Source organism: Sapajus apella, unplaced genomic scaffold (genome assembly GCF_009761245.1).
Source record: "Sapajus apella isolate SASKATOON/1434 unplaced genomic scaffold, GSC_monkey_1.0 scaffold32, whole genome shotgun sequence".
In the NCBI taxonomy this organism is placed as follows: Eukaryota; Metazoa; Chordata; class Mammalia; order Primates; family Cebidae; genus Sapajus; species Sapajus apella.
In genome coordinates, this window is record NW_022436972.1 from 8,247,623 (window position 1) to 8,253,401 (window position 5,779).

At 40.4% G+C, this 5,779-nt stretch overlaps 1 long non-coding RNA gene across 1 annotated transcript; it reads left to right on the forward strand.

Annotated features, from left to right (window-relative positions):
• Positions 1–4,115: 4,115 nt before the first annotated feature.
• LOC116562301 lies at positions 4,116–5,477 on the forward strand. The gene is made up of 2 exons (XR_004273870.1): positions 4,116–4,710; positions 5,159–5,477. It is a non-coding gene; the product is annotated as an uncharacterized LOC116562301 (long non-coding RNA).
• Positions 5,478–5,779: the final 302 nt, after the last annotated feature.

Below are 5,779 nucleotides of genomic sequence, written 5' to 3' on the forward strand. Positions count from 1 at the left end.
AGCCAAAAACAAAAACACTTTAATTAGTTGTTTCATTTCAGGATGTTGAAACAGCTCCAACCCAAGGAAACCAAGCCCTTCAGAGTCAGAACAGCTTAAAGAAGAGAGAGAGAAAAAAAAGATGTTTCATTTATTTAAGAGTTTGATCACAATCCAATTTGGAAAAGAAGGCCTAAAACCTTTTAGGCTAATAAACCTGGTGATAATAGAATGTTGTTTTTGGTCATGTAAGGAGACCTATGCTCTTCGTGATATCAATTTTAAAATCTTTAAAATTTTATAATCAGGGCAGGCATTTAAATGGTTATTTAATATGGTTTAGTTAATACTTAACATTGCTTTCTATGAAATATTCTGTTTAAAGTAAGCTGTTTACAAGCTTATTTTATTATTTATTTATTTATTTATTTATTATTGAAGGCTTGATTTCAGAAATCTTCTTGTAGACAAATGACTTTCTCCTGGAAAGTGATTCTGAAGTTGAAAATATATATGAGAAACTTTGGAATCAGTTATCATATTTTTAAAATAGCAAAAAATTATTTCTAGGGAAAATTAATTCTTAGATTATAAGAATATATTGACATTAATCTGAACAGGAATTTAGAAAGAAAGTGTCTAAGCTTGGCTTCCTCTCGCCTGTCAAATCCAACAGAATCTTATTTTTACAACTAAAAGAAGAAGGTAAAGTATTGATCTTTTATGTCTGAACTTGTAGAAGAAAATAAAGAGAAAGAAAATAAGCCATTTACAGAAGATGTTTCAGGTTAATCAAAACCTTGAAAGCAACCTCTCAAGAAACTCAGATCCTTATATTTCATCTACATCCCAGCAAGTATCAGATTTTAATCCAAATGCATTCTTCTACTGTCAACACTATTCATTGTCTGATTCATTTATATCAAAGAGAATGATATCAAGTAGTTGATTCTTATTGTCTCTCCTTGCATACCCAACAAGGTTTTCTATGCCAAAATGTGGACTCTGGAAATGAAAGAGCCTTTTAATAAGAGATTTTCATTTCCTCCACACACTCCTGACCATCCTTCGAATTCTTGCAGTTCTCCAAATAGAATGCGTGTTCTGATCCCTGTCTGCTCTGGCACATGCAGTCCCATCTGTCTGGCCAATCCTGACTTTTCTTCCCAACCTTCAGTGGCCCTTTCATCTGGATAATTTTTCTAATTTTTTTTTTCTATCTCAGTGTTCTTATAGAAGTTTATGGAAACTTTAATAACTTACTACCATTAATTATTTAGTTCGTTTACATGTCCATCTCCTACAGTAGAGTAAAAAGGGAAAAGACTATGCTCCATTTGTCTTTGTGTTTCTAGAACCTTATGTGGTTTTTATAATTAAATAAATATCTAATAAGTTGACAGGAGAAATAAAGGTTGGAAATGGAAACCTCTGATCTCAAGTAATGTTTTCACTTTGTAAACTCATCTGTCTCACTGGTCAACCCCAGGCCGTTTCTACATTGAAGCCCCTACTTTAAAAGTTTTACAGTATAAAAGGAAAAGGTGTATTTGGGCAGCATCAAATTCATTTCCCACACATCCATTAGCATAAATAATGTGATTTTTAAAAAGTCGCGAAAATGCCAACTTAGACTTTTTTAAGGTAAAAATTACCTCAAGCAGGTATAGATCCATTAATCTCCAGATTTTAAAAAATGGATTATTGTCAACCTTTCACCAAGCAATTAGGAAAGTACTTTTCAGAACATTAAATTCCTTTGAAAATTTTTATCAACATGAAGAAAAATCTCCAAAAAAATGGAACAACATAATTTATATCCTATAAACATGTCAGAGAGTAATAGAAAATGGTGCTATAACATGAAGATATGAATATACATAGTATCATTTTCTATCACATAAAAATTCATAATAGCCACTAACATTTTCTAAACCTACATTTTATATCTGCATGTGTATGGTTTTGTAAAATGTGAAATAATCGGTATTAGCATAGCCCTGTGTGTTTTTTCAAAGCACATTCTGAAAAACAGTAAAACCTCTTTATTCAAAGAAAGCAGTTCTAAAGGAGAATTACATGAAAACGTGGAAACTGAGCTTGGAATCCCTGTATCTTATTCTTCCTCTGAGTCTCACATGCATCCTCACTATAGGAGCAGGAAAGCAGCATGTCTTGTCACCCTGTCCTACGCCAGCACTCCCAGAGCCAAGCATGCGATACGTCATGGTATCTGTTCTCTCCTCTGCAGCAAAAGAGGTGATTTTAAAACATAGGTATGACCAAGCCCTGGCTTAAAACCTTGTAGTGACATACCCAGGCTCCTTAAATTTAAAAAAAAAAAAAAAATGAGTCTTCAATGATCTTGGGTGAGGGCACAGAGAATAGGCAGAGCCTGGAGTAGTGTGTGACTCTGGACTCTTGCTGCCAAGGAGAGAATAGACTGGGGAGATGAGAAGCCCAGGGAGTAGGCTCTCCTGGAGTCCATGCATGAGATGCTGGTGACATGTGGTGGCCTGGTGGTGGGTGAATGAGGAGCAGGTATGTTGCGAACTATGCAGAAGGCCATGTTGCTGCTAGTTAAAGCATCTGGATACCAGCCTCACGGGCAGGGCACTAACCATGAAGTATCTGATGCTTACCTATGGGAGTGCTGGCACAGGACAGAGTGACAAGAGGTGGCACTTCTAAGGAAACAATCAAGACCAGATACAGTAGCTTCTTGTTACTCATGGGAGTCATATTCTAGAAAGTCATCGAGAACTCTGAATTAGTGAACACTGAACCTTTGCTCCTAAAGAAAACACAGGATGATGTTCCTACAAGCCCCTAGTCACACATTTTCATTAACCAGTCAATACATAACCTTGATTTATGTGCATTTAAGACACCCTATTTAATCTGTGTTGCTGATTCATTAATATTGAGCTAATAGCCCACAGCAGTATAAACTCCTCTAACATTTTCTCCATGAGGCACATCACAGTTTTCTTGTTTCTCGGAACGTCAAACAGTCCTTCAGCGCTACACTTGGGAGCCATTTGGAATAGCAAAGTAACAACAAAGATCCCTTAAGTACGAAAATCACAGCACTAACCGGACTGTGAAGAGGACACTTGTCTACCATATGAGAACAAAAACAAAATGGCAGCACAGCCATCTTTGACCCCAGCTGGAAATGTGCTTCTCCGGTGACTTGAAGTTTTTACCACTCCGTACATGTCCACAAATGACTGAAGTGCTGGGAATATTGATTTGGAGGTTACAAATGAATTTCAATGAGTAGGCAAATTCTCAGACAGGGAATCCACAAATAATGAGGACCAACTGCATTTGTGAAAACATAGTTGTGTACTTGGAGCATGTATGTATGGGCTGCATGCACACATACATACTAGAAGACAAAGAACATATAACAATATCCAGGTTTATTCTATACGCCCCACAACAATCTATAGAAGTGTCACAATACTAAACGTTACTATCGCCAGTGGAAGAGGATTAAACCTTGTAAGACTACTTTATTCAACTGAGTTAGCCACTTAAGATTCAGTGCATCCAGTTAGAAGAAGACATTATGAAAATGTACCAACAGATTATTAACTATGCAATTTCTTTGTAAATCAATGCTTTCTGATCACAGAAAGCGTTAGAAATAAATAAATATACGACTCCTAGACAGCTTCAAAATAACAAAACCAACTCTCAATTTATTTGGTAAATAGATAATCATGCCAATGGATCACATGCAAATAAATCTTAAGCCCAAAAGACACTTTAATACTCTGGTTATTCTTTAAGTAAATCCATGTGAGAATTTTAGTACCTAAAGTGAAAATGGCGAGCTCTGGGCTTCCTGCCAATTTCATTTGGGGTGTGAAATTTCTGACTTACAAGCTGAAATTCTTGGAACCTTAGAAGCAAATTTCTTTCTTTCCTTTTTTTTTTTTTTTTTTTTTTTTTGGAATTGAGAATGGTTCTCCCACCCACAAAACGACCTGCTTCCCTTTACCTAGCAGCTTTGGAGGAGCAAGTGTGAGCGGGGTGAGAAGGACCTTCTGGGAGGCAAGACCTCGGCCCACCTGCAGCCCACAGCCTCTCCACGCGGCCAGCTGCTCCTTGGGGCACAGGCATTCCCCAGCCTGGGGAACATCATGGCACAGAGTAAGGCAGGAAGCCAGTGCCACCAAATCCCCATCCCTGGTTATTTGAGGTAAAGGGAGAAATGACAAATGACTGCTTCCTCACTCCCTTCCCCAGCTTCTCTGGAGGCTCCTTCCTTTGGGGAGGCCACATTGTTCCTTCCTCCAGAAGCTTCACGACCTCCCTCAAGCTTGCTGCCTAAGCAGCCTCCTAATGTCACTTTTGTGATTTCTCACTTCAGGGTATTTTTACCCATGGGTGTGAGGAACAAGGAAGCAACATGTCATGGAAGGAGGGTGATCACCCATCGCTCCTCTATCAAATGAGAGCACAGGAGGAGCAGAAGAGACTTCCCTAGGGGCACGCAGCTTCTACCTCTCCTTGGAGACCTTGGCCTGCATCCCCTGAAAATTTGAAGTGGAGGAACTTGCACCCCATTCCCTGAGGAAGCTGAAGAGACTGTGGATGAGCCTGACTCCTGCACAGGAAATCTCACAGACACGAGAAGGGCTGACACACTGCTGGGGCGTGGGCCGCACTGCTGTGCCACGCCAAGCGTGGGCCGGGCAGGGTAAAGGGACAGTCCACGTGAGTACTTGGGCCCTGTTCTAGCGAGGAGAGCTGCCTGGAAGGGCAAGGAGATGTCTTTAGAAGGAGACTGGTTGGGGGATGGAGGGTGAGGGTCTTACCAATGCCCCTGGGCTGAGGAAGGAGCCACAAGGCTACTCAGAATAGAGGCTTATCCTTTCTTAAGGTAAAACCAGGTGAGGTAGTCCAACTATAACCTACAAGGAGCTCAAACACAGTCCACGGAAGGAACCAGACATCTGCCAGGCCCAGGGTATAAACCACATTGGGAGAAATACCTAATGTAGATGACAGGTTGATAGGTGCAGCAAACCACCACGGCATGTGTATATCTATCTAACATTTCTGCATGTTCTGCACATGTCCCCAGAACTTAATGTATCCAAAAAAAAAAAAAAAGAATTGCCCCATTCTCTTAGCCTCCCTTCTCTTCCTCCTCCCAAGGCAGGAAGCAGAAGCTTGTGAGATGAGGTGTTTTACCCCCTCCTCTCCTGCCTCCAGACCGACCCAAGCTGGTGCCAGGAGAAGATTGATGCTTTAACATGAAGCCGAGTCAGACATCCTGAATAAGAGCTTGGACTGGACATTAAATGTTTGAAATTGAGTCTATACCTGCAACCTATGTCACCATGGGGATGCACATTTTCTAAGAATAGAAAGAAAGGTTCTGGGATTGCCAGAATATGCATCCAGGACTGAAGGAAGAAAAGCCCCACCACATCAAGTTTAATGGGGTAATGAGAGGCAAAATAAAGCTGTGCTTGTTTTAGACCTGATTCTCGTTTGTTCAACTTACCTGATACATTCACACCCACTTAGAAGCAACAGGAAGGATAAGGTAAAATAGGAAACCGATGCACTGATTATCAGTCACAGGTGCAGGAGACACATTTTCAGAGTAGAATGTTCAGAAACTCCAAACACAGTCTCCGCATAGGCCCCTCTGAGCTGGAGCCTTGTGTCTTTCAACTTAAATGTCCCACGGGCATCTCAGAAGAAGCTTGTTCAAATGTCTCCCACCTCAAAACTCTCTTCCCCCAAGTCGGGTCCTTGCACTAGCTTTTTCATT